At 37.7% G+C, this 23,842-nt stretch overlaps 1 pseudogene; it reads right to left on the bottom strand.

Moving 5' to 3' along the window:
- Positions 1-310: 310 nt before the first annotated feature.
- LOC145038163 (5S ribosomal RNA) lies at positions 311-429 on the bottom strand (annotated as a pseudogene).
- Between the last annotated feature and the right edge of the window lie 23,413 nt (positions 430-23,842).

Raw genomic sequence — 23,842 nt, 5'->3', positions numbered from 1 at the left:
ATGTTTCCATGGTTTGTCGTAGAGCCTCCTTATGATTCCATTCTTACTACAAGAGTAGGTAAGTAAGTCATTTATAAGGACAATGACGAACTGACCCAAGTAAGAATGGTGTACCATATTCATTAAGTTCACGGATACTATGGGCGTATTGGTCCTATCCGAGGGGTATCATTACGGACTCGTAGCATCCATATCGAATTTGGAAGATTGTCCTCGGGACATCCTTCACTAACACTCGTAACTTGCGGTTGGTCAACCAATTCATCTATGTGAGGCAGAAGGTAATAATTTCTAATGGAAGTCCTATCGAGGTCTGCACTACAAGGACTTCCCAAGGTGTTACCTATCCTAGTACTACTCTCACCCAAGCACGCTTAACTGCAGAGTTCTGATGGGATCCGATGCATTAGTGCTGGTATGATCGCACCCGCTGAAGTCTGTCTTCTTGAAGAATAAGATCGGAGCTCTCAAAGGTAAGGAGCTTGGTCTTCTCATTCTATTGTTGAGTAGTCGTTAAGCTGTCCAGATGGTTCTTGTATCTCCATTGGTGTGAGACCGTAGGGCGGTCGAGTTACAGGAGTCGTATTGGATTCTAAGTTTGTTTGCATGGTGATGCGATTACTCATAGTCTTGGGCAGTCTCTGTCCTGAAATTCATATTAGAAGTCATACATGGTTCATCAATCGCAGTCTTGTGTATACAATTCATATATAATTAAGATTTAAAAGGTAGTCAAATAAATGATTCTTCTTTAACCTCACATCCTAATGTGGAAAATAGTTAAAGTGGAATCATCACTTTTAAACCTGTAGAAACTTGATTATATACCACCCTTATGTATACATTCTTCAACGATAGATCAATCGTATGGGTCTTTGGATTGAACTTGACGTACTGTACGAGTGGTACTTCGAGGAGGTTTGTTGCGGTTTCTTCGGAAAGGATAAGAAATATGAGGAAGTCTATGCATGAGTACTTCAGAGTTATGGAATGGTGGCTTCGCTAGCAAGGCGATTTCGGAGAGAAAGATGTGCGCATGAAACTGGTATTGTGCGGATCGAATTGACTAAAGTTGTATGATAATGTCGGACTTACTTAGAAGTAAAAGACATTATATTTGAACATAAAGGCGTTACAAACAAAAGACAACGATGCAACTTTTAACAGAGTTACAGTACTTTAGAGTAACTACAGGAATACTGTTGCGAACAAAGTATACTACAAAAGGCAAGTATACACAGCACGAGGGTTCCTTAACTGACGGGATCCCATAAAATATAAGACTCGAGTCGCACTTGTTTTAAACATGTTTTATGGGTCTGTTACAATGAAATGCCTTAATTACATTAACGTGGGTCTGGAGTGGTCTCTCCTGCGGTAGTGATCCTTAGTATTCTCCCATCTGAGCTGGAGTTCTTTGTTATTGGACAATCCTTCTTGAAGTGCCCTATCTCACCGCATTGGTGACATGTCTGGCTAGTACTAGCATTGGCAGTGGAAGTGAGGTGTCGAATCAGAGTTATATGGACACGGGTGTTTTCTTTGTTCATCCACTTTGAAAATTTCCTTTTATGGGGTCCGGTTTTACCAATACTATCATGTGCAGGGCTGATCCCGATGTCAGGGACTCGAGAAATTGGTCGTGTCGGTGTTCCACAGCTATGGGCATGGTTCCCTACTTTGTGGCAATTACAGCATTGAATTTCATGACAAGCCACGTTGTGATGAAAGCTACACTTTTTACACTTCACAAGTTTTCCCTCGTATGGTCTGATAGGTGCTGAGATGACAGGAGTTGCCACTTGTTGTTGTTGCATGGCAAGTCTTTGGGATCTCTTGCGCTCCTTACGTGCTTGGCGATTTCGTTTCCTCTTCTCGGTTTTATGGCTTTGTAAGTCGGTGACTGTTCCCATTTTTTGGCTTCCCAGATTGGTACAACAATCGGAATTTTCGTCTCCTTTGCCAGTCTTGTTTGTATTGTCAGGGTTGAGGTGTGCAAGGAAATCTGTCACAGCAGTGGTTACCGTGACTTGTAATGTAGCAGCATCAGTATGAAGGATGGGGGTTTTGTTGCTCGGTGGGCTATTTCTAGATGACGACATGATTCTGTAACACGAAAGAAAAGGGGTTCGTGAGCTAATACGGTTGAACCTGTATCATTTTGATTATGGCTAAGAGATAAGTTATTATACATGAAAACTTAGCTTATACACGTTATGATATAATCAAGATTGGGCGGATAATAAAATGAGTGATTCTACTCTAGTTTCACATCCCAATGAGGAAAAGAAACTAAATTAGAAACCTCACATTCTATTGTCTACCAGGTCTTCGTTATATATAAATCGGGAATGTATAAGCGAGGAAAATCATAATAATAACCTTCTTGCGAATCCTTTTTAACGAACTCGAATTCCTAGTAAAGGCTTCCATTGAACCTAGATGTACTTCGATCGTTCAATTAAAGAGTAAGAGTATGTTCTTGAAGGTTTGACCTACATCCCTAAGATGCAGTCCTAGTACAGAATAGGAGTATGTTCACAAAGGTGTGACCAACATCCCTATGATGCAGTCCTAGTAAAGAGTAGAAGTATGTTTGTAGAATGGTCTCGAGACATTTTTTGTCTAACACGGGGTACCATTGGTTGGTGGATAATATGATCCAACCTTTGAAAGAGCATTGTGAATGATCCCTGAGTTAAACTACCCTAGTCCAATGACTTGACTAGGGCGGTTTCAGATAGACTCCAATGAAGGTATGATGAAAGTATTTGAACAACGAGTGACACGGTAGTTAGCCGACTATCAATAACATCGATGTTTAAGATGTAATAAGTTCTGGGAAAATTGACCTTGTAGTAGGTCTTACATCACATGTGGAGTAGAAAAGTCTTTGACAACATAAAGACCTAACTAAAAGTACTTACAGTACAAGGTAGTCACAAATAAAAGAGCTACACAGAACATAGACAAGAACACGTTTCTTTAAAACAAAGAACGAAGGTAAAATATCTCCTACTGGCGATGGTCACCCCTATGGTGAACCCTTAGTTCAGCTAGTTGGTGTTCCATATCAAGCAGGTATCTTTTGTACACCCTCTGGCGTACTCAGAGCTCTGTGACTTCGCATCGTGTTTCAGCTAGTGCTTGCAGCAGGGTCTCATAGTTTCTCTCAGATCTCTCACATGTGTTTTCAAGGCGATTGGTGAGAATGGTATGCATTCTTGCATTACCATTAACCTCTTCGATACGATAGAGAGCCATCATGCCTTGAATTTCGTTTCGGGCAACTCTACGGACTAGGATTGGTAGAACTCTGTCTGCTGAGCCCCCTTCAATTAAGTTGTAGAAACTTCGGTCTCCATTAAACGGAATAGGTTGATCTTGCTCTTCGCTCCATGTTTTCAAGCATTCTACCCAAGGAGTCGTCGGGCCATGAAAAGTCGGCCGTGGGTTAGAATTTGGAATGGGAGCTACCGAGGTAGGTTCTCAACCTCGGGCTCGGAGTTATCATCATCCGAAAGGTCTTCAGCATGGTGATCATTCAAAGGGATTGGATGATCATTCTCGGGTTCTTCTCCAAACCATCCAACATTGATATCGTTCAGAAGGTATGGGTTGTTGTGGGGATGGAGTCTAGCCATGTTATCTACGCGAGAATTGGGGTAAGGAAATAATTATTAGATGAACTATGTAGATAATTATTAGATAACCTTCATTAGTTACACCCTATTTGTAAAGCGCATATCATTTTTATGTAATCAAAATAGGATAGGCCTTCGAATAAGTGACCTTAACTCCAAAGTCACTAGGAACCGGGGTAAAGCAAAAATTTCACAGATTTTAAGTCTATGACATCCTAGTTACATACAACCTTAATGTATCCACTTAGAAACTATCAACTTAGTAATGAAGTTCCTTTTAGTTTTCAAGTAAGTAATTATAGTAACACCAAATACTCCTATAGTATTTTATACTTAGGTTCTGTTATAATGTTCTCATTGTGGTAGTGTTGGTAAGTTTTTAGACTTGTTGCCACATCACATCCATTCTTGGGCTTGTGCTAATCACTCCTCGGACTAGCATAGTTGATCAGGCTATGCCACTCCCAGGAGTGACCATACATCCCTGAGCTTACCTGTGATATTCAACAATCGTAATACTTATCTTCTTGTCATCGTGACACGGATTTTAGTATGAATGCTGGCACGTATACATTGTTAAATATTTTATTATTTAACAGTATAAAATCTTGGTCAGAGTATTTTTAATCCCATTGTATTTATAGTTAGTATATCTTTTATGGGTTGATATACTCAATTCACTATAAATAATGCTCTGATACCCATCTTTCACACCCCAAAACCGAGAACGGCGGAATCGTTCTGGGGCGGAGGACGTCATGTAATGTATCACAACAATGTAAAGTAGTAAACAAGCAACAACATCATCCATTGAATTAATAGTATAATTTTAATTACAAGTGTGTTCTTTCATAGTATAAGACAACATAATGAATAATCAAAATAAAAGACGAGTCTTGACTACTCCGTCTTCATAAAACCTGGTTGTCGCACCTGTCTATTTGTGACTTGAGAATACAAGTAATTTTGAAAGCGAGTATCAGTAATAAAGCTGGTGAATTCATAAGTATTAATGTGTCTTTGATTTGTAAAACTGTGAACTAAAGACTAGTAAACATTTGGATAAAAGTTTGTATAAGTATGAAAATTTTTGTAAGTAATTGTAAACGTTTGAAAACCCTAGAAAATCCCATATTTCCTACTAGTATAAAAAGTAGTCTTCTACCAAGACCTAACTGTTTTGAAAGTAGCATTCTACCAAGACCCCACTGTTTTGAAAGTAGCCTTCTACCAAGACCCGACTGTTTTGAAAGTAGCCTTCTACCAAGACCCGACTGTTTTGAATGTAGCCTTCTACCAAGATCCGACTGTATGACTATTATTATTATTGTCTAATCTATCTCATCGGTTATGTGAATATGACACATGGTAAAGGTATTAATAATATATTAACTGGATTTTTATCCTTTTGTAATTGTCATATATAGAGTCTAAGTACTGTAGTATTTGAAATAAGTGACTACTTTTGTACTAATTTGCCTTAATTGAGGGTTAAGGCATAATGTGATGGCTAGATCCCATACTAAACACTCCCATGTAAAGAGATTTTGGGAACCAAACGCGACCCCTGCATGATTGCAAGCCGTGAACATCCACATTATTATGATCATGTATACCCAATATAACTATCACAATGCAATAGTGATTCATTGGTATAGTTAGATCCTGAAATTGTTCGTTGCTATAGCACCTTGTTATGTCTGTTCTATTATTGTTTATTGTAATTGTATTTATGTAAGCGTATTCTTGTAAGCGTATCTATGTAAACGTATTCACGTAAGCGTATTCATGTAACTGTATCTATGTAAACTTATTCATGAAACATGTAATGTATTAGTATAGACTCATGAATGAACTGACTCTTGTGTGATTCCTTGTACTTGAAATGGTAAGTAGTATCTCCTAACTATACCTATTATAGTTACTAGTAATGTATGTGTATAACCGAAAGTATGTCTTTGCTACCCAAAGGTACTGAACTAACTGAGGGAACTTTTATTTCTATATATGTATACATGATATATAACTAATATTGATATGACATTCGGACGAACAACCAATGCCCTAAGGCCATATGCCAACGAGGAAAAGGAAATAAAGTGAGCTAGTCGTCCTAACTCCTTTAAACATTATTTATATAACTATACATATCTAGGCATACATTTGATAATATAAAAGCATAAAAGAAGTTTTGTAAAACCTTTGAAAAGTTTAATACTAAGAAACGACGACTTGATGTCAGTTTATAAAACGATTTGAAAGTATTTTGTTTGATAAGACAGTTTAAGTATAAGGAAAACCTTTGTTTGAAACATATTTGTAACACAGTTTGAAAGCAAACATACAGTATGTAAAGCAATTTGATAAAGAGTTTTAACATGTAAAAAACGTTTATGAAAGTCATTTGAAGAAATCTGTTTGGTAAAACAGTTAACATATAGTAAATCCATTTGCATGCTAGTTATTAATCACATGTGATTGATATAATAACTAGCATGATTCAACTTGTATCCCCCCATAAGGAATTTATAAACATTTACAAAACATTTAAAAGGTTAATTAATGGGTATGAACGCACACGCAGTGAGCGGATTGGATGGAGGTGTCGGACAAGTGTTCGGTGTCAAGTGAAGACTTAAACACACACAATGATCCTAATAACATATGAAGACATATGTATATTTATAATTAATGATTATAACACTAATTAGATATGTATAAACATCCTAATCCGAGGAAAACACTTTGGTAAAAGTGTTAGGAGGCCATCGGGTTGCAACAAAAGAGTGCAAGGCCTTATAAGGAAGTTTATGGTCAATGGACCGTACCTTTTGGAGTTTACGGCCCAGGGGAGTGTACTCCTGGCCGTAAACTCTCAATTAGGTCACCAAATGGGGCTCAAAGCTATAATGACTTAATTGGATAAGTGTTCCAAAGCTTAAACAAGAGGTTGGGTGGGTTTAAGGTCCAAGAATGGCCTTGTATGGATTTTACGGCCTGGAGACTACTTCCCCATGAGTTTATGGACATAAACTCGGGGTATGAAGTACCATTTCGTGTATTGAAGTCCCTAGTTCAATGGTGTAATGTTCTATGCTAGGTTCCAAGGCTTACTAAAGTGTTAGGGTGTCATTTGCACCCTTATAAGGGGTTTACGACCCAAGAACATCTCTTGGCCGTAAACTCCTTTGATCACATGATTCTTTGTGATTTCTAAACCCTAAACATGTTAAACCTAGTGTACAACGAGTTGCAACAACATTACTTACGATCTAGGAGCTTGAATGGTTGGTTTTGGCCAAGAACACTAGTCTGTGTTCTTGGTGAAACTTGAAGATCTACAAAATGGAATGATTTCACGGATGGAATCATGTACGATTACTAGTTCATGTAAGATATAAACTACTTAGGACAATAAACTTACGAGATTTGAAGATTGGGGATGAAGATATGGATGGTACTTGAGAGACAACTGAATTTCTTGAGTTGGGGATGTGAGAAATGGGTAGAAATGATCAAGACTCACTTATATAGGTGGGAGTTCATGGCCCTAATGAGCTTACTGCCGTAAACTCCATCTTATGGAGTTTAAGGCATGACTTTTATGCTGGGGTTTTAGCAGTTACTTTCTAACACTTATTCCTTAAGTGTACAAGGCTTGAAATGCTCAAATAGACTCTAAATTGTGCTAAATGATAGCAGGAATGAGTTTGACTTTCAATGAAGTGTTAGACTGAACTGGATGGAAAATTTCGGGTTGTCACACCTGAAACATAAATTGAAAACCATAAGGACATAGCTTAGTTAGTTCCCCAAGATACCTCATACCATACATATTATATAATGAGCCTTGACTAAATGAGATATAGGCCCCACCCACACTTACCTAATAGGCCCCACCCAATAAGATACGGCTCCCACCCACACTCGAATAATGGGCCCTTCCCATTGGGATAGGGTCCCGCCTACACTCGCATAACAATTGGATATAGGCCCCACCCACACTAGAATAACAGGCCCCGTCCACACTAGCATAACAATGACATATAAACCCAACACACCCTCGCATAATGGGCCCTGCCCTCTAAAAATATAACGATGTAATCATAGAACATTCAAACACATGCGAAAATCACAAAGATAGTAGCATACTGTACAATCATCAGGCGTAGCCTACATACAAAATTATATATGTATTACCTGATACTAGCATACAGAATAACCATCGGGCCCTGTCCAGTAAGCATGCAAAACACATATAAATGCAAAAGTCACGCAAACATATAGCACTCTACATAGAAAGCCATGGGCCAGGATTGGTGCCATCGACCCGCTAAACATAGTGAGGAGACTCAGCTCGCACAACTGAATCTCACAGAAAGAATCTATGGCTGTTGGCCTGTAAGATTCGCTATGCTATCGTTCATAAGTTAAGCATCCATCAATAGTCGGATCGGACCGATACTAAGTGTCCAAACCAGGGTAAAGGATCTTTTTACCCTTTTCATAACTTGGCACAAAACCAAGGCCCCATTCAACAATCCAAAAGCCTAATTCCAAATAAACACACAAGGCCCAAAAAAAACCCATGGTCAACCCTGGTCAAAGTCAAATTTAACAGCCCATGTTGACCAAACACGTCATGTTACCCCTTGAACATGTCGTGTTCCTCCCTCATCTAGATAATCAGGAAATCCCCATCCAACACGTCCTGTTGGTTTGCAAACACGTCGTGTTTTCCCGTGATTCAACAAGTTAATACATTAAGCTACTATCTCCGATTCCTAGAGCTCCAAAGCTCAGATCTAGACCAAAATGAGATTTAGAAGGGTAAAGTTTCCATCTTTACCCATAGGTATTACCAAAAAAGGGGTCAAAACCCAACCAAAAAGGCTTGATTCAATAAAGGCTTAACCAATAAGCACTTAATCCTTAAAGACATAACGTGAAAACATAGACCTGACTTTCGTGAGCCGGAAAACCATATAAAGTTGCCAACTTTATGTTTATGCATGCTTAAATGAAGATCTTAAGCTTAAAAGGGACTTAATAATTGACTTAATTCATGCATGACGCCATAATTCTCATAAAGCTTACACCATTATGCGTAAAGGGACCAAAACAAAATCAAATATAGAATAACTAGCCATTAAACGACTTTACACTCTCATCAACCCAAAAATGGACCAAAAGCACAAGAAAGCACAAAATGGAGATATCTAAACACCTAAAAGCCAATATGCAAACTTCATACCTTAGAATGCTTCCTCACAAGATGATTATTTTGGATCCAAAGCCTTTTCCCCAAACAAAGCAACTTCAAGATCTCCTCCTCCTTCACAAGGACCAACAATGAGCACCAAGAACCTCTTACTAGCTCAAGAACACCACCAAGAGACTTAAAGATCGATTTTAGGGTTTTAGTGTCAATGGAGGCTAGTAAGAAGACTGGCCCTTGGCGCATAAAGAGATTATATAGGGTGCAACATCCTAAAAATCAGGGTTTCCTTCCTAGCTTCCAACGTGTCGTGTTTAGACACCAACATGCCGTGTTGACCTTAATGAGAACCACAATATTCCTCAACTAGACACACCATGTTGGTTCCTCCAACACGTCAGGTCCAATCATCAAAATGAGATTCATTCCTTACAATTGCTCCTCAAGATTCCACGTGTTACATAACGTTCTTATAGAGGATCTCGATTTAACAACCTAAAGTTATATTATTATTTTAGGTTTTTATGTATTTATTATAATATACATTGATATAAAAATTATTTTTTGTTTTAATTAATTATCTCAAAATTGTTATATGATTAGATGGTAGGAATTACATTATAGAACTATACGAAATCAAACAAGAAATAGAAAATATTGTGACATGTGTTTGACACGGTATCATCGAAAAAAAATTGCTTGTTATCGGGTATCTGTTTTCCATAATACAATAGCTTGAAGTGGCTCTTTTACACCACCCAAATATTCGATGTAGCATGAATAAAGAAGATGAATAAGAGAATTTTGTTTTAATCATAAAAATATATAAATGGTAAATTTAATTATAAAAGAAATTAAAAAAACAAAATAGTTTTTTTAGGTTAAACTGACTAAACGTATAATAAATTTGCCATTTAAAGATCCATTTAAGAACCCTGCGTATAGAAATCGCACTTAAAGACTAAGTGTACGATCGCACAATACCATAAATACCATTAACCTAATTTGCTCTTAAAATTAAGTACAATAGATACTAAAATACGATTCATTAGACCATTTCACTAGATTAAGTATTACATTAAACTATGTATTTAAAATCCCCTAAAAGGATATTTTTTTAGCACCACCCTTAAGTATACATCAATGAAATTTCAAATTGGATAGTTATGTAATATGATGTAATTGACCTCGGAAATGATCGATGTGAATGAAAAAATATCAATATAAAGATAGTTATGTAATATAATGTAAGTGACCATGGAAATGATTGATATAAATGAAAAAATATACAAGCAAATACCTAATGTTTTGTTAATAATGCTTGAAAACTTAAAATGGCAAATGAGTTCTAGTCTAAATCATGAAAAATGGAAATTTGGGAAATAACTCAAAAGTAGAATACTATGATGCTTTATGATGCAAATATGCATATAAAAAGAAAGCAAGTTCAGTAAAAAAAAAAAGAAGGCAAATTACTTCGGTTGTCAAAATAATTAAAATGATCGTTTAATTTTGAGATATTTTATTTTTATCATACCAACGGATATTATAGATATAAATGAGTCTAATATGATTTTGGAAACATATTAGCAAATATTAGCAATAAGTTTAATAGAAACTTATAAATTTTATAACAAAATCTATTTTTAGAACTTCAACTAGTCAAATTATCAAAAATGTCATAAAGAAATAAAATGACTGCTGTTTTGAAACTTCTACATTGGTATATGCTTTTAAAACATAATTGCGTATAAACCTACTCAAAGACATTTTAATATGCAACAAAAATCATATAAGACAAAGTAGGATATCTAAATGAAAAAAATCCTCAAAACGTTTCGAAATGGAACATATATTGCGATTCGCATCTAAATCTTCACCACAATGTGAACCGCAATATTATTCATACGCAATTAAAAAATATATATATTCATATCACCAAATTCCCTAAAATGTCTAATAGTTGACTAACTTATCTCTACCAAGTCTAGTTAATGTATTTCATTTTACTTTTCGGTTCGGTTTAAGTTTAGAAATCTACTACAAGATAACTAATTCGCTTCAACCATGACTCTGTTTTCACATCAGGTACACCCCAAAATTTACTCTCCATTCATACTTGTATAAAATATTATTAGTTTACTTTGGCAGTCCGGTATACAAGAAGCTATCACCAGGAATCATACTGGCATCAAGTCTAGCTATCACCAGGAATCATACTAGCAAAACAGTCACGATAATAACATCTAGAATAACATACTCAACATATAATAATTTATTTCTCAATGATAAACAAACATTTCCTTATATATATCAATGTCAACTAATTATCATCTCATGACTTTCTTTTGTGATCACTTGATATTATGTTTCCATAATAGGGCCTGCCTTGAACTTCGTAAAGTTAATCTACTACAGATTTCATTTTTGTAGTAATACTCTTCCTTGGATATTTTCTGCCCAAGGTAATTACTCAATGCTCTCTGTTTATCCTGTTTACCAACTATCACTTGTACTAATTTCACTTTACTATTTTATATCATCACATGCATCTTTCATAATATGGTAATCTCACAACAGATCTAATCTACATACAGTACACTGGCACATTTCTATATCCAAAGGTGTTGGAGTAAGGTTACTCACCTGACTACAAGGGAGATTAATTCTCACTTTAATCTCTGATCTCCACTACTTCTCGTCTTTCTATTTTCCAACACCTATTTAACAATTTACATGTTCCTAAGAACTAGTTACATTTATAAGGAGCTTAACTCTAAAATCATTCGTTAGCCGACCAAATAAATTCTATAATAGAAATACTAATGAATTAAACTTCTAAGCCATTAGATAAAACTCACACACAACGGATATCTTCTATAAATTAGTTTTTGTAATTTTTTCTATGCAAATCGAGAGTTTTCATGCAACAACCCTATATCAGCTTTACCAGATAGTTCATAACAACATCATGTTATTAATTTTAACTACTATTTGTGGTTTTTACAACCCTTCACAACTCTATTCACATAAATACAATTACATACTAATGAAAAAATAAGATACCATAGTATAACAATTGTTGTACCTTCATAAAACAACCTTACAGATTTTTTTCACACCGAGATCGTCTTGTATCGATTTTGGTTGTACATCGTGTATATCTTTGTTAAAACGTACTTTCATAGACTATACGATATTACATAAAAGATTAAGACACTCTTCAGTTGAACATGCATTAAATAAAAATCAAACAATATACGTACTGGCTGACTAGTTGGTGGGTATGCCACGCTTCTATATGGTGCGTCGTGCCCTGTGCTAGGTGGAAATCCCAGAAATTCCACATATCTATCTACGTTCGTCACAGGTCATTATCGATTGACACATGTTTTTTGTGACTCAACATAGGTGCGCTGCACTTTTTTAAATGGCACTTCGTTTTTTGTGATTTTCTAACTTTTTTCTCGAATAGCAATGTACTTTTTAAACGACCATAGCTTTCTCATTTGATCTCTATTTTCGACAAACTTTATATCATTGGAATTATATTTGAGAGAACTATTACTGCCTACTTAAGGCTTCTAGAAATTTCACATTGACGTCATAGTCGAGCATTCCTAGCGCACATCATCGATACAAGCCAGGAACTGAAGGACATCAAGAACATTCCAGAAGTACGCGATTTTCTCGATATCTTTCCAGAAGAACTACCAGGATTACCCCCACAACGCCAAGTCGAATTCAGAATCGACTTAGTTCCAGGGGCTACCCCAGTAGCGAAATCGCCTTATCGTCTGGCATCAGCAGAGATGCAAGAACTTTCCAGTCAACTTAATGAACTCCTGCAAAAAGGATTCATAAGACCAAGTTTCTCACCTTGGGGAGCACCGGTCTTGTTCGTAAAGAAGAAGGACGGATCGTTCCGTATGTACATCGACTACAGAGAGCTGAACAAACTTACTGTCAAGAGTCGTTATCCTCTACCCCGGATTGACGATTTGTTTGATCAACTTCAAGGAGCAAACTACTTCTCGAAGATAGATCTACGATCCGGATATCACCAATTACGGGTACTTGAGGGGGATATTCCCAAGACAGCTTTCCAAACTCGTTATGGGCACTACGAATTTGTCCTAATGCCATTTGGATTAACCAACGCACCAACGGTATTTATGGACTTAATGAATAGGGTATGCCGTCCCTACTTAGATCAGTTCGTCATTGTCTTTATCGATGATATACTTATCTACTCCCGAAGTAAGGAAGAGCATAGTCAACACCTACGAAAAGTCCTAGAAACACTACGATTGGAGAAACTCTATGCGAAGTTCTCTAAAATCGAATTTTGGATTCGAAGAGTCAAATTTTTGGGCCACATAGTTAGCGAAAAAGGGATACACGTGGACCCCTCCAAAATCAAGGCCATCGAGAACTGGTTGACACCAAAGACACCTACAGAAATTCATCAATTTCTAGGTCTCGCTGGCTATTATTGCAGATTTATAAAGAACTTCTCTAGCATTGCGAAACCTCTTACTACATTAACCCAGAAAGGCATGTCCTTTCACTGGGAAGCAAAACAAGAGAAGGCGTTCCAAACACTGAAACAGGCCTTGTGCACCGCACCGATACTATCCCTCCCCGAAGGGATAGAAGACTTCGTAGTGTATTGCGATGCGTCAAATCAAGGAGTTGGTTGTGTTCTTATGCAGAGAGGGAAGGTTATTGCTTATGCCTCCCGACAGCTTAAGACCCACGAAGTGAACTATACGATATACGATCTCGAGTTAGGAGCAGTAGTATTTGCTCTGAAGATCTGGAGACACTACTTATACGGAACAAAGAGCACTATTTTCACCGATCACAAGAGCCTTCAGCACATTTTTAATCAGAAGGAACTCAACATGCGGCAACGACGATGGGTTGAGTTACTCAATGAATACGAATGTGAAATTCTTTATCATCCTGGCAAGGCCAACGTGGTAGCTGATGCCCTCAGTCGAAAGGAATACACTGGTCGGAGGGTCAGATCTCTGACTATGACTATCCATTCCCACTTATCCACAAAAATTAAAGAGGCACAAATGGAAGCTTGGCGACCTGAAAATGTAGCGGGTGAATCCCTGTGGGGAATGAAAAAGAATCTAGAAGTCAAGGGTGGCGGAGCATATTATCTTATGGACCGAATCTGGATGCCAAGACATGGCGGGTTCAGAGACGTAGTAATGACTGAAGCACACAACACGAGGTATTCCATTCACCCAGGTTCAGATAAGATGTATCTGGATCTTAAGAACTTGTACTGGTGGCCTAACATGAAAGCAGAAATTGCTACCTTCGTAAGTAAATGCCTTACTTGCGCTAAGGTTAAGATCGAGTATCAGAAACCTTCAGGATTACTACAACAACCGGAGATAGCAGAATGGAAATGGGAACGAATTACTATGGACTTCAAACCAAGTTGCCCAAGACGACGGGTGGACTCGATACCATATGGGTCATCGTCGACAGGTTGACCAAATCCACGCATTTCCTACCCATCAAGGAGACTGACAAAATGGAAAAGCTTACAAGAACTTACTTAAGGGAAGTAGTGCGACTGCATGGTGTTCCGATATCCATTATCTCCGACTGAGATAGTAGATTCACTTCAAGATTCTGGCAGTCACTACAAGGTTCCCTGGGGACTAAGCTAGACATGAGTACAGCCTACCACCCACAAACAGACGGGCAGAGTGAGAGAACGATACAGACTTTAGAAGATATGCTGAGAGCCTGTGTGATTGACTTTGTAAAGGCATGGGATATCTATTTAACCCTTGTCGAATTTTCATACAACAATAGTTATCATACAAGCATAAAGGCTGCTCCGTTCGAAGCCCTCTATGGTCAAAAGTGCAGATCCCCTTTGTGCTGGACTGAAGTTGGCGATACCCAGTTATCTAAAGGAAGAGTTCTTGAAAGCACTCTCACCGGTCCGGAAATCATACGAGAAACAATAGAGAAGATCGTTCAGATTCGTGAACGATTGAAAGCCTCTAGAGACCGACAGAAAAGCTACGCTGACCAAAGGAGGAAACCTTTGGAATTCTAGGTAGGAGACCACGTTTTATTAAAGGTCTCACCGTGGAAGGGTTTAATATGCTTTGGAAAGCGGGGGAAACTAAATCCAAGATACATAGGGCCTTTCGAGATTCTTGCCAGAATCGGCCCTGTGGCTTACAAGCTTAACCTACCGCGTGAACTTAGTAACATACATCCAACCTTCCACGTCTCAAACTTGAAAAAGTGTCTGTCCGATGAGACTCTTGTTATTCCACTCGACGAAATCGAGATCAACGAGAGCCTCAACTTTGTGGAAGAACTAGTAGAAATCATGGACCGAGAGGTCAAACAAACAAAACAAAGTCGCATACCCATCGTGAAGGTTCGCTGGAACGCCAAGCGGGGACCTGAATTCACATGGGAACGCGAAGATCAGATGAAACAAAAATACCCTCATCTCTTTCATGTTCACTAGTGTCTTTACTACTTTGAATTTTGGGATGAAATTCCCTCTAACGGGGGGATGATGTGACAACCCGATATTTCAACTCCTTGTAATGGCCTGATAGGTCAAGTATTGTAACCATTTTTGAGTTAATCAAAATAAACGTTGATAATAAAATGTCCAAAAAGTTTCTATTTAACTACCTAATATGTTTTATATCATTAAACCGGGATCGTACGTAAAAGAGAATGCCCAAACCCGACTTCGTATATTGAAGTTAAGATTTTTCCAAATTCAGCTTAGCAACAGTCAACTGAAAACTTGAATCAGAGATCGAGCGACTTTTGACCGGAATGACCTAAACGAGAATCGAAGGTCTCAATGATGGTTGTTCAGCGGTAAAAAGTCTGGCAAAAACCGACGTCAGATAAAGAAGTTATGAATTTTTAAATAAATTCCTTAATCACATCATTTTAATAAATAAATAATAAAAATAAATTCAGAATTGCCGACGGAATCTAAACGAAAGTTGTAGATCGTAGTCTCACCTTCGCGGGGATATAAAGAACATCTAAGACAGAAACAACATTCTTTAAATCTAGTAAAGAACGTCTAAGATAGACACAACGGTATAGTTTTCTAAAAGTGTGCCTCGTTTGTTTTTAGAATATCTAGAAAAGAATCACTTGTTATGAAAGCATACATTTTTGTACCGTCTAAGATAGACACAACATACTTTAAATCTAAGAAAATGTTTAGTTTATACATGCATTACAACCATTTATAGTTTTTAAAGATAGAATGCTATTGTAATATATTTTTGTATACGGGCGTTCCCTATAAAGTTTGTAAATCACACATGATTCCACTTAATAAAAATGTATAATAATCTTTATATATAACACCTGATAGTAGTCGTGTGTTTTACTTGTATTTCTCCCCCCCCCCCCCCCCTTAGAAAGCATATAAAAGCATTTAGAATATTTAAAAAGGGTTAATTAAGGGGTATGAACTCACTTGAAAGTTTGAAGATAGCGAGATGGAAAACCGGGCAGAGTTTCGTCTCGGGAAACGGATTTTCCTCGAGATTCTTAGGAATCTCGGGAGTAAAATTGACCTTCGGTATTTGCACAAAATGACTAGGGCTTCGGGGTAGTGCGGGCATGGAAAACGAGGTAAAACGCAAGAAAAGTGAGAGAGAATGAGCAAATTTTCCGGGAACCCTCGCATCCTATTTATAGGAGGCTGGAACCGCCTCCGTACGCGGGGCGTACGCGTACGTCACGCATGACCGAGTCCTCGACTGCCTCGCACTTCGGATGGGATGGGGGTAGGCTCGCATAGGGGCGACGTGGATGATCCGAGGCCGTGGCCTCGAGTACGCTGGGCGTACTCGTGTACGCGGGGCGTACGTGCGTGACTCAGACTTCGGATAATACCGAAGTTTTCACTAAAAATTATATATAAATTATTTATCAAACATCAAAAATTCATATCTCCTTCATACTAACTCCATTTTTTACGTTCTTTATATCCCCGCGAAGGTGAGACTACGATCTACAACTTTCGTTTAGATTCCGTCGGCAAATTCCGAATTTATTTTTATTATTTATTTATTAGAATGACGTGATTAAGGAATTTCTTTAAAAATTCATTAACTTCTTTATCTGACGTCGGTTTTTGCCATACTTTTTACCGCTGAACAACCATCGTCGAGACCTTCGATTCTCGTTTAGGTCATTCCGGCCAAAAGACGCTCGATCGCTGATTCAAGTTTTCAGTTGACTGTTGCTAAGCCGAATTTGGAAAAATCTTAACTTCAATAAACGAAGTCGGGTTTGGGCATTCTCTTTTACGTACGATCCTGTTTAATGATATAAAACATAGTAGGTAGTTAAATAGAAACTTTTTGGACATTTTATTATCAACGTTTATTTTGATTAACTCAAAAATGGTTACAATACTTGACCTATCAGGCCATTACAAAGAGTTGAAATATCGGGTTGTCACATCATCCCCCCGTTAGAGGGAATTTTGTCCGAAAATTCAAAGTATAAAGACACTAGTGAACATGAAAGAGATGAGGGTATTTTTGTTTCATCTGATCTTTGCGTTCCCATGTGAATTCAGGTCCCCGCTTGGCGTTCCAGCAAACCTTCACGATGGGTATGCGACTTTGATTTGTTTGTTTGACCTCTCAGTCCATGATTTCTACTAGTTCTTCCACAAAGTTGAGGCTCTCGTTGATCTCGATTTCGTCGAGTGGAATAACAAGAGTCTCATCGGATAGACACTTTTTCAAGTTTGAGACGTGGAAGGTTGGATGTATGTTACTAAGTTCACGCGGTAGGTTAAGCTTGTAAGCCACAGGGCTGATTCTGGCAATATTCTCGAAAGGCCCTATGTATCTTGGATTTAGTTTCCCCCGCTTTCCAAAGCGTATTAAACCCTTCAACGGTGAGACCTTTAATAAAACATGGTCTCCTACATAGAATTCCAAAGGTTTCTTCCTTTGGTCAGCGTAGCTTTTCTGTCGGTCTCTAGAGGCTTTTAATCGTTCACGAATCTGAACGATCTTCTCTGTTGTTTCTCGTATGATTTCCGGACCGGTGAGAGTGCTTTCAGGAACTCTTCCTTTAGCTAACTGGGTATCGCCAACTTTAGTCCAACACAAAGGGGATCTGCACTTTCGACCATAGAAGGCTTCGAACGGAGCAGCCTTTATGCTTGTATGATAACTATTGTTGTATGAAAATTCGACAAGGGGTAAATGGATATCCCATGCCTTTCCAAAGTCAATCACACAAGCTCTCAGCATATCTTCTAAAGTCTGTATCATTCTCTCACTCTGCCCGTCTGTTTGTGGGTGGTAGGCTGTACTCATGTCTAGCTTAGTCCCCAGGGAACCTTGTAGTGACTGCCAGAATCTTGAAGTGAATCTACTATCTCAGTCGGAGATAATGGATATCGGAACACCATGCAGTCGCACTACTTCCTTAAGTAAGTTCTTGTAAGCTTTTCCATTTTGTCAGTCTCCTTGATGGGTAGGAAATGCGCGGATTTGATCAACCTGTCGACGATGACCCATATGGTATCAAGTCCACCCGTCGTCTTGGGCAACTTGGTTATGAAGTCCATAGTAATTCGTTCCCATTTCCATTCTGGTATCTCTAGTTGTTGTAGTAATCCTGAAGGTTTCTGATACTCGATCTTAACCTTAGCGCAAGTAAGGCATTTACTTACGAAGGTAGCAATTTCTGCTTTAATGTTAGGCCACCAGTACAAGTTCTTAAGATTCAGATACATCTTATCTGAACCCGGGTGAATGGAATACCTCATGTTGTGTGCTTCAGTCATTACTACGTCTCTGAACCCGCCATGTCTTGGCATCCAGATTCGGTTCATAAGATAATATGCTCCGCCACCCTTGACTTCTAGATTCTTTTCCATTCCCCACAGGGATTCACCTGCTACATTTTCAGGTCGCAAAGCTTCCATTTGTGCCTCTTTAATTTGTGTGGATAAGTGGGAATGGATAGTCATAGTCAGAGATCTGACCCTCCGACCAGTGTATTCCTTTCGACTAAGGGCGTCAGCTACCACGTTGGCCTTGCCAGGATGATAACGAATTTCACATTCGTGTTCATTGAGTAACTCAACCCATCGTCGTTTCCGCATGTTGAGTTCCTTCTGATTAAAAATGTACTGAAGGATCTTGTGATCGGTGAAAATAGTGCTCTTTGTTCCGTATAAGTTGTGTCTCCAGATCTTCAGAGCAAATACTACTGCTCCTAACTCGAGATCGTGTGTCGTATAGTTCACTTCGTGGGTCTTAAGCTGTCGGGAGGCATAAGCAATAACCTTCCCTCTCTGCATAAGAACACAACCAAATCCTTGATTTGACGCATCGCAATACACTACGAAGTCTTCTATCCCTTCGGGGAGGGATAGTATCGGAGCGGTGCACAAGGCCTGTTTCAGTGTTTGGAATGCCTTCTCTTGTTTTGCTTCCCAGTCAAAGGACATGCCTTTCTGGGTTAATGTAGTAAGAGGTTTCGCAATGCTAGATAAGTTCTTTATAAATCTGCGATAGTAGCCAGCGAGACCTAGAAATTGACGAATTTATGTAGGTGTCTTTGGTGCCGACCAGTTCTCGATGGCCTTGATTTTGGAGGGGTCCACATGTATCCCTTTCTCGCTAACTACGTGGCCCAAAAATTCGACTCTTCGAATCCAAAATTCGCATTTAGAGAACTTCGCATAGAGTTTCTCCGATCGTAGTGTTTCTAGGACTTTTCGTAGGTGTTGACTATGCTCTTCCTTACCCTATTCATTAAGTCCATAAATACCGCTGGTGCATTGGTTAATCCAAATGGCATTAGGACAAATTCGTAGTGCCATAACGAGTTCGGAAAGCTATCTTGGGAATATCCCCCTCAAGTACCCGTAATTGGTGATATCCGGATCGTAGATCTATCTTCGAGAAGTAGTTTGCTCCTTGAAGTTGATCAAACAAATCATCAATGCGGGGTAGAGGATAACGGTTCTTGACAGTAAGTTTGTTCAGCTCTCTGTAGTCGATGCACATACGGAACGATCCGTCCTTCTTCTTTACGAACAAGACCGATGCTCCCCAAGGTGAGAAACTTGGTCTTATGAATCCTTTTTGCAGGAGTTCATTAAGTTGACTGGAAAGTTCTTGCATCTCTGCTGGTGCTAGACGATAAGGCGATTTCGCTACTGGGGTAGCCCCTGGAACTAGGTGGATTCTGAATTCGACTTGGCGTTGTGGTGGTAATCCTGGTAGTTCTTCTGGAAAGATATCGGGAAAATCGCGTACTTCTGGAATGTTCTTGATGTCCTTCAGTTCCTGGCTTGTATCGATGACGTGTGCTAGGAATGCTCGACTATGGCTTGTATCGATGATGTGCACTAGGAATGCTCGACTAAGGCTTGTATTGATGATGTCCTTCAGTTCCAGCCTACAAATACTAGAAAAGTACAAATAAAAATGTTGTTACCCATATACTTAACATTAACACTTCTTTCAGGGCAATACACCAAGCAGATAGAAAATTTTCATCAAAAAGGAATAAGATAATTCAAGAAGAGAGCTTGAAGAAAATTTTATCTCAAATAGAGCCTCGAATTACAAAGAAGCAGAGTTACGAATTATGTTCAAAATTTCTGCAAAGGAGCATACTTGCTTGTCACTTGGAAGGAAGCATCATGCCGAGATCTTGGAATTATCCGCCTCAAGATCTACTCTAGGTAAATCAATAATCTTGACCCAATAAATCCTAAATAAAAGATATATACATAAAATATATAAATCCATATACTCATAATTCATTTATATATTTCTACTCTCTAAATAGGGTATTGACTTAAACATCGGATGGGCAATGGATAAGTCAACACCTACCTCTCATGAAGTTTCTGTTTTGTAGACAACAAAATGAAGACTTTGCTTAGGATCTTGCCTAGAATCTTAAAAAGATCATCTACATAGAGTTATAACCTCTCCTATTCTTAAGGTATCCAAATCCATTCTAAGGTTTAAAAGCGTTCACCTTTCATCGGAATTAGGTTTTGACACCCCGCATTAGCGCACGTTATCTAAAAGTATATATAGAACAAGTGGACCAATATATTGAAAGGTGTATTGGTAATATCCTTGTGACTATCCATATCCTAGATCTAAGAAAAAATTCAATGACATAACATTTTCATATTATACATCCATTTGGGCATGGCCCCGTGTATAATTTCAATAACAAAACACTCACGTGGTATACACCTTTTTACATCCCAGTAAAATTTTCAAATTCCCCATAATATGTTGGGAACATCACCAATAAATTTTAGGAAAACCCCCAAAGATTCTCAAGAAGATCCCTGATAAGACTTAAGAGTATCCCCCATAAAAGCTAAAGTAGACTGGTAATAAATTTTGACATGAATTCTCAATATTCTTGCAACATTATGGAAACTATTACAAAAATCTTGAGAAAATCCTCAATGGATTTCCATCATATATCGAGACGATTTTAGATATTTGATTGACGATCAAAGCAAGGATTTTGAAGGAATGAAAGAAAAAATTGCACGAAGATCATAAAAAATCAATAGCTCGAAGTATGTCAAGATTTAAGTGGAATACCATCTAGGTTGTATCTATCCAAAATATGTTATTATTAAGTTTCAGATGATTACTCTTTGACACTTGCATTTCAAACCATTACATGTTTGTTAGTTTCTACATAACATGTCTCTAGAATAACCAAGCTTAAGCGAAAATCTTACCTAAATTATTATCAAAATATACAACAATAGTTTTTTATCGATCTAAAAGAGACTATTATACCTGAATACAAATAAAATATATCCTATCGAATAATCTTTCATCCATATTTTTCTAATAATTCCTTATTCCTTCCTATTATTGGAAAAACAAAACACAATGTATATTCGATCTTATCTTCTAATAAAAAAAAAATTCTTTCCATTTGATGAATTGGCAACTTTTAAAATATTATAACATTTTTGGTACATAATTTTCTTTTACCCAAAACCTTTTGCTAGTTTTTGTCAAGATCTATTAAAAATCTTCCCACCTTTGAAATTCTCATAATGTTTACTCAAAATTTCTAAGAGATGTTTTATCTTACACTTTTCCAATTCCTTGAATAAATTCCAATCAAGATTTCTAAAGATTTTAGACACTTATATAAAACATTTTACCAGCTAAACAAAAATATATAAGAACATAACAACTTGTATTTGTGTGGCACACACCTTCTAGAAGGGGACCACACAACACTACCCAAAAGCGGACACATGTCATTCTCTGAAGGGACCCTTGCCAACCAAGCTCGTACATGATACACACCTTGTATTTGTATGGCGTACACTTCGATTATAAATAAATTCCTATGTTGTCATTTGCTTCTCACCCCTTCTTCACCCCGGAAACTCTCTGGAAACCTCTCTCACCTCAAGTTCTTTATTTCTGAGTTTAAGATCATATTAGCAAGCTTCTGGAGTAGCTACGAACCAGGAAAAAAGAGGTTCTCGCTATTGGGGTCTAGTCCGCAATTTTTTCAACTTTTGCTAGGAATCTCTATAAGTGATGATTCACTCACTAAGCTTTTAGGATAGCTTATATTCGTACTCATGGTTGTTATTAGGAACCTATAATTTCTAGATTTGTTTTTAATTCCAAGTCATAATACTTATTGATCTACTTACAGGAGAGGTGTCTAAAACGATCATGTTGGCTTGGTTGTTAGATTTCAGAAACGCTATATGCCGAAATGGTGCTGCCTTCCAACTGTCATGCATGACTGACCGTTATTTTATAGAGCTCTAGGTATTCACTGAGATTAGTGAAAGATCTATTTTTCATTTCCAGATCATCTAAGGAATTAATAAGTTATAGTAATATAGGTTAATACTCATTTGGCTCGTTGTTCATCAATGACATTGTCCAATAGATGTTAATCTTTAGAGTAACTATCAAGGTGAGTTCATTTCACTATATTATGTATTCCACTATATATCCATGTATGTTAGGATATAAGATCCAATAGAGTAGAGCCGATAAGGTAGATTCTATGTGCCTGTATGGGTAGACTTGTTAGGATGTTGCACATAATGTTAATTGTGTATGTGATCAGTTAAGAGCTGAGGTATCCCGCTTCGCGAGGAAGGCCAAGACGTGGGTAGACTAGCTTTATGCTAAAGGACAAAGTAGAGTTGATGGCAATATCACATTGTTACACCTCCGGACGATGGCAGAAACATCGGGTTGTGTGACATAGGGATATTGGATCAAGGCACATAAATATGTATAAAGCATAACACATAATTATAACACAAACGATACTTTTATTTATTATAATATATTCGGTATTAAATTGTTTAATATGTTAAGTACACATATTTAACATACTTGAAATAACAAGTTGATGGAAATAAACTCCAACAAGCTTCCTTGAAGACCTCCTCCTTCGTACAACTATCCTCCACACTCATCTCCCTGAGAATACATGTATTTTGAAAACATCAACATAATGTTGGTGAGTTCACAGGTTGTTTAGTTTTTTGCTTTATAAGGTTGTATGAAATTAATAATCCTTTTTCTTTTAGAAAAACCTTTCTTAAGATATTTTATCAACCCTAGCTTACTATCCTTATATGATACTTTACTAATCCTAATTTATGATCTCTTAGGATATTTTATAGATCCTATCTTACCATATTTTACGATATTATACTAATCATAACGTATTTTATCTACCACTCTAAGGCGTCCCTCCTCGTAGTCAAATTTCTAAGTTGGTTGTAATGTATTACCATGAGCCCCCGTAATCGACGTTGTTTGACATGTTATTTCACCGAATGACGCTTCATTGGATGTCAAATAGTGAGTAATAAGAAGGTTATCTTGCCAGGATTATATCTAGCAATCACAGGTGGAGGTGT

Source organism: Lactuca saligna, chromosome 3 (assembly GCF_052625555.1).
Source record: "Lactuca saligna cultivar CGN05327 chromosome 3, ASM5262555v1, whole genome shotgun sequence".
Classification (NCBI taxonomy): Eukaryota; Viridiplantae; Streptophyta; class Magnoliopsida; order Asterales; family Asteraceae; genus Lactuca; species Lactuca saligna.
The sequence above is the reverse complement of the archived record's forward strand: the minus strand, read 5'-3'. Positions and strand labels throughout refer to the sequence as shown.